Source organism: Pongo pygmaeus, chromosome 4 (assembly GCF_028885625.2).
Source record: "Pongo pygmaeus isolate AG05252 chromosome 4, NHGRI_mPonPyg2-v2.0_pri, whole genome shotgun sequence".
Taxonomy (NCBI): Eukaryota; Metazoa; Chordata; class Mammalia; order Primates; family Hominidae; genus Pongo; species Pongo pygmaeus.
This window is the reverse complement of record NC_072377.2, coordinates 151776915-151790104: the sequence shown is the minus strand read 5'-3', so window position 1 is coordinate 151790104 and position 13190 is coordinate 151776915. Positions and strand designations below refer to the sequence as shown.

Here is a 13190-nt window from a genome sequence, read left to right as displayed (position 1 = left end):
TTTATGGAGTGCTACAGTCAGGCTGAAGAGAGCCTTGGAGATTCTCTCCTCCTTTGTTGTGACCGTTTCTGCTCTGTTCCTCTGTCCACATATCCAGACCTCCTGGCCTATGCTTGGTCCTGGGGGATTGATGATTTTCTGGCCCTCTGCTTTATCTCTGAATACAGCCATTTGAATCCCATGTGTTACTCTGTAATCTGAGATCTTTCTCCAGATTAAAAAACCATAACCCATATTCAAAGCCTCAAGGCTCCCAAAATTGTCCATTAAACAAAACAAATGTGTACTGTACCAAGGCAGCTGTATTAATGTACATTCCTATTAGCAGTGCATGATGGGTACATGAAGGACCTGCTCTTGTCCTTGAAAATATTTGGTACCCAGAGACGTCTAGTCTTTGCCATTCTGGTGAGTGTGATACTGCTTTTCAGCGTGTGTGTGTTTTATCATTATGATTAAAAAAAAAGGCATAATATGAGATGTGCACCCTTTTAACCCTTTTATGTGCATACTGCATTTTGATCATGTTTTTAACATGAGTATCCTGATTGCTAAGAAATTTAGCATTTTTTAAACAAGTTTATCTGATTCTCTCTTCCACAGTTGGCCTGTTCAAAAACCGTTTCCCATGTTTCTGTTGTGTTGGGGTTTTTCGTTTATTCTTTTTATTGATTCATAAAAATTCCTCATATGTCCTAAATAGTAGTCCTTTGTCAAATAAATGGGTGACAAATGTATACTTCTAGTCTATAGCTCTTTTCATTTTGCTAATTGAACCTGTTGATGTAGTTTAATATGCTGACTCTCTTTTTTTTTGTTTTTGAATTGTGTTCTTTGTATCGTGTTTAGGAAATTTTTTCTTTACTGAAAAACTGGGTGGCATCAAATTTTAAAGAGCTTTGCCTCCCCTGAAAAGATATTTCTAAGATGTTTTAGCTAATATTCCAAAAATTGACAATGACCATCTTAAGAATATTTGTTGTGTAAGTGCTAAGTTAACTAGGTATTCACAATAAAGACAATAAAGTTAGATTCCTACTTTGCACTATACTTAAACAATGCCAGGGACTTGAAAGTGCTATATGTGAGGGGAACAAAACTCAGTAAAATATATAGAAGAAAACCTCTCATTTTTCTAAAAGTTTTTCTTTAAACTTAAAAATTAAAAAAAAAAAAAAAATGTCAGCTGGGTGGGGTGGCTTACGCCTGTAATCCCAGCACTTTGGGAGGCCAAGGCAGGTGGATCATGAGGTCAGGAAATCAAGACCATCCTGGCCAACATGGTGAAACCCCATCTGTATGAAAAATACAAAAAATTAACTGGGTGTGGTGGCACGTGCCTGTAATCCCAGCTACTCGGAAGGCTGAGGCAAAAGAATCACTTGAACCCGGGAGTTGGAGGTTGCAGTGAGCCGAGATCATGCCACTGCACTCCAGCCTGGTAACACAGTGAGACTCCATCAAAAAAAAAAAAAAAAAAAAAAAAGAAAAGAAAAAGAAAACAAATTTGTCCCCCTTCTATTAGCCAGAAGGTATGATCTGATATTGTAGCTGCAATGAGCAAGTGTAACAGAGCAGAGATGGTGACAGAAGTGGCCGCACATGTGTCTGTCCACAGGTCAGGGCCAGATCATAAAGGACTGTGGTGTTGGAATGTTATTGAGGATAATAGACAGCCAGAGAGGCTTTACATAGCAGAGTGATGTGATTATCAGATTCGCTTTAAGAAAGCTACAGCATCCTACATAAGGCTAGCCAGTTTTCCCAGCATCATTTGTTAAATAGGGAATCCTTTCCCCATTTCTTGTTTTTATCAGGTTTGTCAAAGATCAGATAGTTATAGATGTGTGGTATTATTTCTGAGGACTCTGTTCTGTTCCATTGGTCTATATCTCTGTTTTGGTACCAGTACCATGCTGTTTTGGTTACTGTAGCCTTGTAGTATAGTTTGAAGTCAGGTAGCTTAATGCCTCCAGCTTTGTTCTTTTGGCTTAAGATTGACTTGGCAATGCAGTCTCTTTTTTTAGTTCCATATGGAATTTAAAGTAGTTTTTTCCAATTCTGTGAAGAAAGTCATTTGTAGCTTGACGGGGATGGCATTGAATCTATAAATTACCTTGGGCAGTATGGCCATTTTCACGATATTGATTCTTCCTATCCATGAACATGGAATGTTCTTCCATTTGTTTGTGTCCTCTTTTATTTCATTGAGCAGTGGTTTGTAGTTCTCCTTGAAGAGGTCCTTTGCATCCCTTGTAAGCTGGATTCCTAGGTATTTTATTCTCTTTGAAGCAATTGTGAATGGGAATTCGCTCATGATTTGGCTCTCTGTCTATTATTGGTGTATAAGACTGCTTGTGATTTTTGCACATTGACTTTGTATCCTGAGACTTTGCTGAAGTCGCTTATCATCAGCTTAAGGAGATTTTGGGCTGAGATGATGGGGTTTCCTAGATACACAATCATGTCATCTGCAAACAGGGACAATTTGACTTCCTCTTTTCCTAATTGAATACCCTTTATTTCTTTCTCCTGCCTGATTGCCCTGGCCAGAACTTCCAACACTATGTTGAGTAGGAGTGGTGAGAGAGGGCATCCCTGTCTTGTGTCAGTTTTCAAAAGGAATGCTTCCAGTTTTTGCCCATTCAGTATGATATTGGCTGTGGGTTTGTCATAAATAGCTCTTATTATTTTGAGATACGTCCCATCAATACCTAATTTATTGAGAGTTTTTAGCATGAAGGGTTGTTGACTTTTGTCAAAGGCCTTTTCTGCCTCTATTGAGATAATCATGTGGTTTTGGTCTTTGGTTCTGTTTATGTGATGGATTACATTTATTGATTTGTGTATTTTTAACCAGCCTTGCATCCCAGGGATGAAGCCCACTTGATCATGGTGGATAAGTTTTCTGATGTGCTGCTGGATTTGGTTTGCCAGTATTTTACTGAGGATCTTTGCATCAATGTTCATCAGGGATATTGGTCTAAAATTCTCTTTTTTTTGTTGTGTCTCTGCCAGGCTTTGGTATCATATGTAGAAAGCTGAAACTGGATCCCTTCCTTACACCTTATACAAAAATTAATTCAAGATGGATTAAAGACTTAAATTTTAGACCTAAAACCATAAAAACCCTAGAAGAAAACCTAGGCAATACCATTCAGGACATAGGCATGGGCAAGGACTGCATGTCTAAAACACCAAAAGCGATGGCAACAAAAACCCAAATTGACAAATGGGATCTAATTAAAGTAAAAAGCTTCTGCACAACAAAAGAAACTACCATCAGAGTGAACAGGCAACCTACAGAATAGGAGAAAATTTTTGCAATCTACTCATCTGACAAAGGGCTAATGTCCAGAAGCTACAAAGAACTCAAACAAGTTTACAAGAAAAAAACAAACAACCCCATCAACAAGTGGGCGAAGGATATGAACAGACACTTCTCGAAAGAACACATTTATGCAGCCAACAGACACATGAAAAAATACTCATCATCACTGGCCATCAGAGAAATGCAAATCAAAACCACAATGAGATATCATCTCATACCAGTTAGAATGGCGATCATTCAAAAGTCAGGAAACATCAGGTGCTGGAGAGGATGTGGAGAAATAGAAACACTTTTACACTGTTGGTGTGACTGTAAACTAGTTCAACCATTGTGGAAGACAGTGTGGTGATTCCTCAGGGATCTAGAACTAGAAATACCATTCGACCCAGCCATCCCATTACTGGGTATCTGCCCAAAGGATTATAAATCATGCTGCTATAAAGACACATGCACACATGTGTTTATTGTGGCACTACTCACAATAGCAAAGACTTGGAACCAACCTAAATGTCCAACGATGATAGACTGGATTAAGAAAATGTGGCACATATACACCATGGAATACTATGTAGCCATAAAAATGGATGAGTTCATGTCCTTTGTAGGGACATGGATGAAGCTGGAAACCATCATTCTCAGCAAACTATCGCAAGGACAAAAAACCAAACACCGCATGTTCTCACTCATAGGTGGGAATTGAACAATGAGAACACTTGGACACAGGAAGGAGAACATCACACACCGGGGCCTGTTGTGGGGTTGGGGGAGGGGGAAGGATAGCATTAGGAAGAATACTTAATGTAAATGACGAGTTAATGGGTGCAGTACACCAGCATGGCACATGTATACATATGTAACAAACCTGCCCGTTGTGCACATGTACCCTAGAACTTAAAGTATAATAAAAAAAAATGTATTAAAAAAAAAAAAGAAAGCTCCAGCAGCAACAAGGTGCAGACACTGGAGGAGAAACAGGAGTGAGAAACAATGGTGAGAAGGCTATTGTAGTCAGCAAGGTGGAAGTGATGGGGCCTTGAATCTGGGCAGTGTCTGTTGTGATGGGCAAAAGAAGAAGTGGATTTGAGAGCCTTTAAGGACAGGCAATTGCTGGGAGCTAGCTAATGTAAATTAGCTTCTTCCTGACCACAAGAAATTGGCCACCAAAAATATAAAATTTGGGGTTGGGAGGCAAATGCAGAAACCCGAACTCCTTATATGAGGTCAGTTCTGGGGTGGAATAAAACATTCCCATTTATCTGTTTTCTATTTCAAAACTCCTCTTTTAAGGAGATGTAAGAAACATCTATTTTTTGAGCACTGGCATACAATTCTTTGACAACAGCATTTTAATACTAAAAAGTAAGTTATTTACCTTATTTTACTAATATTTCTTGCTTTACATGTAAAAAGTAGAGGCTTAAACAGTCAGTGGCACTTCTCAGTGAAGGAAAAGGTGCTTCCGACTTACAAAGTAAGATGAATCCCAGAGAGCACAAGTCCATTTCAAGGAATTATGCTTAACAAACGTTAATTTGTAAAATGCAGTACTAGGAAATGTCTCTCCCTGCATGCCCCAAAAGTCAACATGAAGGTTTAGTGCTTTAGGAAATGAGACAACGAGGCGAAGATTAGATTGTCTTTTCATACAAAGTAGTTGGATGCAATAATATTAGTGATTTAGGGATGAGATAGAGATTAAATATGCAAGTTTAAATGACGATGTCCTAAAAATAATCACCTTCAAGAAGGGTGGAGGATCATCAAATGTTGGACAGAAACTGTCAAAAACTTGAGCATAATAATATAAATAACTTTTTTTTGAGACGGAGCCTTGCTCTGTTGTCCAGGCTGGAGTGCAATGGCTTGATCTAGGCTCACTGCAACCTCCTCCTCCTGGGTTCAAGTGATTCTCCTGTCTCAGGCTCCTGAGTAGCTGGGAATATAGGCGCACCACCATGCCTTGCTAATTTTTGTAGTCTCTAATTTTAGTAGAGATGGGGTTTCACCATGTTGGCCAAGCTGATCTTGAACTCCTGACCTCAAGTGATCTGCCTGCCTTAGCCTCCCAAAGTGCTGGGATTACAGGTATAAGCCACTGTGCCCAGCCCATTTTTTTAAGTTTTTATTACTTTTGATGTCATCAGTGTTGTCTGTCCTATGACCACCCTCCCTTGCAGCGGACAATGGCTATCATTGTTTCAGGCTTCTCAGCTACATAGCATGTCATCAATACACACCTAATTGGTCCAAATTCATTAAATCTCTTAGTTAGGGGAATACATGGGCTGCTTGTCTTAAGTCAAAGTTAACTGAAGGAATCACTATGTTCAGGGGACTGAGATTACTTTGATTAACTTAGACCTGTCGGTATCCACCCTTGAACCTGGGGATGAAGGCAGCTTAATCTTGTATTAGTTCTCATGCTGCTAATAAAGACATACCCAAGACTGGGTAATTTATAAAGAAAAAGAGGTTTAATGGACTCACAGTTCCACCTGGCTGGGGAGACCTCATAATCATGGCAGAAGGCAAAGGGGAAGCAAGACCCATCTTACATGGCAGCAGGCAAGAGCGCATGTGTAGGGGAACTTCCCTTTATAAAACCATCAGATCTCATGAGACTTATTCACTATTATGAGAACAGCACGGGAAAACCTGCCCCCATGATTCAATTACCTCCCATTAAGTCTCTCTTGTGGCATGTGGGGATTATGGGAGCTACAATTCAAGATGAGATTTGGGTGGGGACACAGCCAAACCATATCAATTTTTTTTTTTTTTTTTTGTGATGGAGTTTTACTCTTGTTCCCCTGACTGGAGTGCAGTGGTGCAATCTTGGCTCACCACAACCTCCGCCTCTTTGGTTCAAGCAATTCTCCTGCCTCAGCCTCCCAAGTAGCTGGGATTACAGGCATGCACCACCACGCCCAGCTAATTTTGTATTTTTAGAGGAAACGGGGTTTCTCCATGTTGGTCAGGCTGGTCTCGAACTTCAGACCTCAGGTGATCTGCCCACCTCGGCCTCCCAAGCTGCTGGGGTTACAGGTGTATCAGTCTTAAAGTACAGGGCTGTCTGGGAAAAGGCTGGATACAAACAATGATCTGAGTCCTGCTATAAAGGAAAGTAGGAAATACATTATTAGTCACAGCCTTATTAGCACGAGTGGGAGAGACTTGGCGTTTTCTAATTGTTGATGCCAGAAAAGGAAACTTAGCTGAAATATGGGTGTAAATATGAATCCCTTATGTCTTCATACTTTTCAAAGTTCTTTGACATTGAATCTCTTTGGTTCTTCACACAAACTATTGCAGTTTTCAACAGAGGAAACATGATTCTTTTTTTTTTTTTTTGCAGATGGAGAAACAGAGGGAAGAAGAGACTTGGAATCACTCTGTCCCGGCTGTAGGTCTACGAAAAAGAATGTGGCCTACTGCTAAATACATTGATTTTGAAGCTAGATAGCTCTGGTTTTGGGGAGCAAGTTATTTGATCTCTCAGAGACTCAGTTACTTCATCAGTAAACAGAGATTAACATATCCACCAGTAATGGCTATAGGAGTAGTAATAGGGATGATATAGGTGAAAGCACTGATCACTGAATGATTCCAAAGACAGGTGCAGAGAGGTTCAGGCATCAGACAGGCTACCTGGATCCAAATCCCAGCTCCATCATTTACTACTTTCATGGCCTTTACAGACCACTAAACTTCTCTCTGAGCTTCAATTTTCACATCTGTAACATGAGAACTAATAAAATGAAACCTTCCTAATAAAGTTGCCAGGAGGATTCATTGAGACATTGAATGTAAAGTATTTAACTCAATATAGAGCACAGGGGAGCACCAAATAAAATTCAGGTGTTACATTTTAAGCGCGTGTTCACCAAGGCTCCCAATTCAGGTGGTGAGGATTCTATAATGATCAATTCCTCCTAAGGTATTTGTAAAAGGACCCACCAGATTACCAACCATTCCTATATTTCCAGAACCCTTTGGAAATCCTTTATGTAACCTGGGAGAGCTGTTATTCTTTTTTCTTTTTGGTAGAAGTGAAATCCTGCAGGAAAATGTGCTCCATTTTGGTTATTTCTGTTATATCACAAGGTGGGCTGGATAGCAAGTTTTGGAAGCACTGAACACCCACACAGAGCTGGCTGCTCTCAGGCAGGGAGTCATCTTCACTAAGGAGGTGAGTGAAAAACATAACCCAACACAAATCATGCTTCAATTATATCCATTTCCTATAGTTGGGGGAAGGCTGCAGTGCTATCTTTTCCTCATTTGAAAAAGAAAGTAGAACATTTGGTGTGAATAAAGGCAGTGGCAAGAATGACATGTTTGGACAGCTATTTCACACTCTTGTTAAAGGCATTAGCTTTTCTCCAGAATCAAAAGACAGAGTGGAGACCAGCCTTATGTCTAAATGTCAAAGAGCACTGAAATTCAAATGCAATTTTTTATGCTCAATTTATAGGCCTATTTCATTTTTTTGTCATCTGTTTTTAATTGGTAAACTTACAAAAGACTGGGATATTGTCCTGTTTTAAAATTATTTTCTCAACTAGGTCAAATGGTATTGTATACAGAGACGTAGCTCTGAGTATTTTTCTGAGTCTATTTGCTTCTTAAAGACACATCAGGACAAGTGGACTGATTGTCAGTATTTATTACAACCATGACATTAGAAAATATTAATTCAGATTCATTAAGAGCTAACTATGTTCACTGGGGAAAATGGAGCAGAAAACACAAATAAAAAACTAAAAGCAATCATAATTCCAAACCAGCTGCTGTAACTACTGTAACATTTTCTTGTATCTGTTTCCACTCTTTTACTTTGCATGTGTGTTTTCATGATCATTGAGTTTTTTTAATGGGTGGTGCATGTGTGTGTTAGTATATATTTTATGTATATAAGTTTATAAGTATACAAGTATGCTTATATTTTAAACATCTTTCTATGGTAGTATAAACTTTTTCTCTTTAAAATTTATTATTACAAATACAATTATTCTGGACATACAAAAAGATACTGAGAACTGTATAACAAACATGGGGTATCCACCACCATTTACAAAAAAATGTCATGACCAATCCTGTTGAATCTCTTCTCTGACTTGCAAAAGTAACTACAAATCTAACTTTGGCATTTATCGTTTTTGTCAGGTATATATGCTTTTACTACAAATTTATGTTAGCTTAAGTATTTTTAGGATTTCCTCACTTGTTTTTGAAATTTTATATAAATATTGTCATATAGTAGTTTTCCTGTAGCTTGCTTTTTCCCCCCCAATGTGATTTTTTTTTTCCAGATTCATCTATATTGATGCCTACAGTTTGGGTTACTTTTAATGCAGTATAACATTCCATGTTATAAATATTTGTCACAAATTATTTGTCCACCCATTAGAGGATGAACATATGGAAATAACTTTGTATTCCAAGAAATGGAATTGCAGGGTTATAGGGTATAAATAGTCTTAGCTTCATTAACTTTCTATGTTGGCAAATAGTTCCCCAAAGAACTGTATCAATTCTTCCCCGAAGAATTGTATCATTTCATACCATCAACATGTAAAATATCTTATTTCTTCAAATTCTAAGTCTTTTAAATATTTCTGCCTATCATAAAAGTGTGAAATGTTTTTGGTTGCAGTATTCATGATCACTTTTATGACTACTGGTGAGATTGAACACATTTCATTTGTGCTTTTTCTGTTCAAGTTTCTTGTATGTGTTTCATATAACAATGTTTCAAATGTATTACTACTTACTTACTGGCATTTAGAAAACATATGTGCATGTGGGATACACATACACAGGTATATAGGAGAATTAGATCCACGAAAATCAGGTGCTTTTACAAAGAATTAGGTACGAAACTATAAAGAAAGTAGAGAAGGACTGACCTGATACAATAGGCTTGTGGAGAGGTGACTGGTTGATAAAACCTGGGGAACAGTGATCTAAATAACAGATAAAGAACAAACAACTAGACGTCACTCTTATTTAAGCCAGAGAAAGAAAGTAAAAAAATCTTAAACTTTTTTTAAAACAGTTAAATGGAGTATCCATTTAGAATTTGTCAGGTGGAAAGCTATCACGAGAAGTTATTACATTTTTTCAGGAAAAGGCTTACTTATGGATAATGACAGCCTTTGAATAACACCTCAACATTTGGAAAACTCTTTGGCTGTATAATCTAATTCTGCCATGAGGCAAACATGACATAATTAGCCTATAAGAGACAGTTAATATGTGAAGTAGGGAGGTAAGTAAGACTTGGTTCTTGCCTACAAGGAGTTCACAGCCTACCGATAGAGACAGAGGCACAAAGTTTTATAATTAAAAAGGTACTTTTGTAATGTGGTGTTGCAGAGAAAGTGACCAGTGCTGCTATGTGGTGGGGAGAGGGAAGATTTGCACGGGATGTGTGTCTCATAGGGTGAGTAGTGCTTGGGAGATAGAAGAAAAAAAGGACATTCCAGACAGAGAAGCACATTCCTAAAGGCAAAAAGAAAAAAATAAGTTGAAGTGATGGGAATATATTAGAAAAACAATAGAAAATGATTGCAGCTGCAAATTACTTGACATTTCTCTTGTTCAGAAGTGCAGTTTGTATCCCCCTCCTTGACTCCAAGAATCTTTGTGATCAACAGAATGCAGAAAAGTGACACTGCATGGCTTCTGAGGCTAGGTCCAGAAAAGGTGATGCAGCTTCCCCCTTTGTGCTGAAGTGCAGTGCTTGGACCTCAGAGCTATTGACTAAGAAGTCCATGCACCGTGAGCTTCTCATGCTGGGGAAGCCACGTGCAGGCATTCAGTTCCCAGCCCAGCTGAGCTCTATCCTGGCTGCAACAACAATTGTTCTCTTGAGGAAGCCATCTTGGACACCGAGCTCCGTGGAGCCTCCACGTGTCGCCAGCCCCAACTGACATCTATCTCACTGCAGCCACAGGAGAGCCTCCAACCAAGAACTGCACAGCTGAACCCTTTCTAAATTCTTGACCTCCAAAAAGCCATGCACAAAATAAAATGGTTGTTTTGAGCCACTAAACTTTGGAGCCTCGAGTAGGGGAGAAGTTCCTTTGGGTAGGTATCATTTTCCTAGGCTACCATCCATTTTCTCTTATTTTGGTGATAGCAGTCTGATTTATGTGTGTGGTGGGTCGGGGGTAACCCTGATCTTAAGTCATGTAGTTCAGGTGCCTCCTGGATGTGCCTACCTAACCATCATATTCCCCCTACGGTACAGTGTTTGTAAAGAGTTGAGCAAATAATCCAGGACAGACCACTGAGATTCTGCCTTGTGACTTTTGTTAAAATTAGTGAGAAAAAGTCACTCTCAGGGCAGGCTGGAGTAAAAAGGGATTGCTAAATAGGTGCTAGGTAGGCCTGAAACTGCTGGGGGTCAATTTATTATGAAGCAGGAAGAATCTAATAAGAAATAAAGTTACCCTGGAGGAAAGCCAAGCAAAGGATAGTGAGAGACAGCTTCCTGATGAGACTGAGCTTTGGCCCCAGTTTTGCCTGGAACTTCGGCAGGCTGTTTTAGTTTTGTAAGTTAATACGTGCTCCTTTTTGATTAAGCCTATTTCAGAGGTGTCACTTGCATCTGAAAGATTCCTAATACAGATAGGTCAGATCAGGTCATGGAGGGCTTTGTGCCCTGTGATGGTAAAGTTTTACTTTATTCTGTAAAAAATGAGAACTATATTTTAATCAGGAGCAGGATGATGAGATGTACACTTTAGCAAGACACCTGAATGCACTGACAAGGGATATTTTGGTGTTAGGAACAGGCAAATGGACTAGGAGTATATAGTGTTAGTTTAGGACATTATGATGCCAACTAAGATAGCTGGTGGGATTGGAGATGCGATTTGAGAAATATTTAAGTCATGGAATCAACACAATTCAGACAGGTTGGGTGGTGTTGGGATAAGGAAGAGAGAAGAAGCAAGGATGACTTTTAGATGGATGGCTTATATACAAGCTGGACTGTGTATCACTAAAGAGAACATTAGCTCCAGTTTATGTCTGATGACTCAGAAGTTAAACAACCTGCCCAAGGTTGTGTATCTAGTAAGAGCAGAACCAACCAGGTCTTTAGGCTCCGAGACTTTTATTCTTTGAATTGTATCAGGCCACTCACTGTGTTCAGGTTGCCATGTGCACTGCATTCCCAAGAAATCATAGCACATGGGGATGCTTGTTGTTCAGCATATCATGAGGAAGGCAAAATTATTAATGATTTCTTTTGGTCTCCTTGCTGTGTCTGATTTGCTACCAAACAAAACCTCTGCAGCAGGGCATTTGTACTATTCAGGTTTTCTTGGCTGACTTATCAGCGTTTGTGAAAAGTACAGATGATTCTGTTCCAGCCTTTCTGCAGTCTGACTTCAGAAGCTGATTACAGATGCAGAAACATGAAGGGAGGTGAAATCTATTTCCCAAGATGGACTATTGATTGGTTCTAAAGATCAAAAGGGTATGGCTTTTCAATACAAACAACAAAGTCTGGGAGTTTTTGCACAGTGGAAGAGAAAGGCAAGTAGTAAGCATGGTAAAGTGCTCATTAGGAAGAAAAGTTAACAGGAAAACTTGGTTTAAACCAAGGCAAGTATGAAGAGAAGGTTATCAACTTTATGAAAAAGAGGACCAGAGAAGGCGAAGTGGCAAGCTGAGTGGTGAATGCTGCTTATCATATATCCAGTTAAAATTTCTTGGTCTCATTCTTCACCATTGTTAAAATACTTTAACATATTTTATATACACTTAAATATCTGTTCCTTTCTAGTAATATATTTTATGTCTTTTACTATCTTTGAGCCACAGTGATCTCAACTGTGAAATGGGAGCAGTAACAAATTGCACCATAAGATTGTTGTGTTAAATAACGGCATGAATGTGCTTAGCCTGTTGCTTGTCACATGGAACCTGCACAGTTAATGCTCATAGCCTGTAAATCTTCCCATCCTCTTCAGCAAGCTTTTATTTAATGACACATTTATGAATGGGAAACTCCTGCAAGAATGATCAGTGTGCATTGGATAGATGTTAATTAGATAGGACAGCCAGCATTGCGTTCATTTGAAGGAGAAAAAAATTGAGGTTTTCAGAAGTTAAGTATCTTGCTGCAAGGTGCTTAGCTATCAACAAATAGGAGGTGGTTTTCTCCAGAGGGCCCCAGGTGAGATGCACAGGTGTTACCTAGTGCAGACTTTTGGTCACCTTCACTTAACATGGCGATTGTTATCAGATGAGAAAGAAGACACCCTGGAATTGAGAAAGTGCCATACAAGATGAGGCCATTGCAAGGAGGAAAAAAGAGGCCCTGTGTGAGGCTAGGAACACAGCACAACAATGAGCCCATGGCTTGCCAGGAAAGGATCAGAAATGGGAGGAGTGTTGTAGGCTAGTGGGACATTCTCAAGCTTCAGATCAGGTGAATCTGTGCTCAAATTATCACTCCTCCATGTATTATCTGTGTGACTTTGAACAAGGTTGTGTAGCCTGTTTCTTCTTCTTCTTTTTTTTTTTTTTTTTTTGAGATGAAGTCTCACTCTGTTGCCCAGGCTAGAGTGTAATGGTGCATAATCTTGGCTCACTGCAACATCTGCCTCCCAGGTTCAAGCAATTCTCCTTCCTCAGCCTCCCTAGTAGCTGTGATTACAGGCAAGCACCACCACGCTCGACTAACTTTTGTAGTTTTAGTAGAGATGGGGTTTCACCATGTTGGCCAGGGTGGTCTGGAACTCCTGACTTCGTGATCCACCCGCCTCGACCTCCCAAATTGCTGGGATTACAGGCATGAGTGGCTGTACCCAGCCTTGTTTCTTCAATTCTAAAATGGATA

The 13190-nt window shown here is 39.4% G+C and overlaps 1 long non-coding RNA gene across 1 annotated transcript in view; it reads left to right on the top strand.

The window, feature by feature from the left end:
• LOC129036771 (uncharacterized) overlaps positions 1-10395 on the top strand; it is a 61070-nt gene extending 50675 nt beyond the window's left edge. The window contains exons 3-4 of the long non-coding RNA XR_008502642.1: positions 6687-7520; positions 9939-10395. This is a non-coding gene — a long non-coding RNA (uncharacterized LOC129036771). The remainder of the gene's footprint in view (positions 1-6686; positions 7521-9938) is intronic.
• Positions 10396-13190: the final 2795 nt, after the last annotated feature.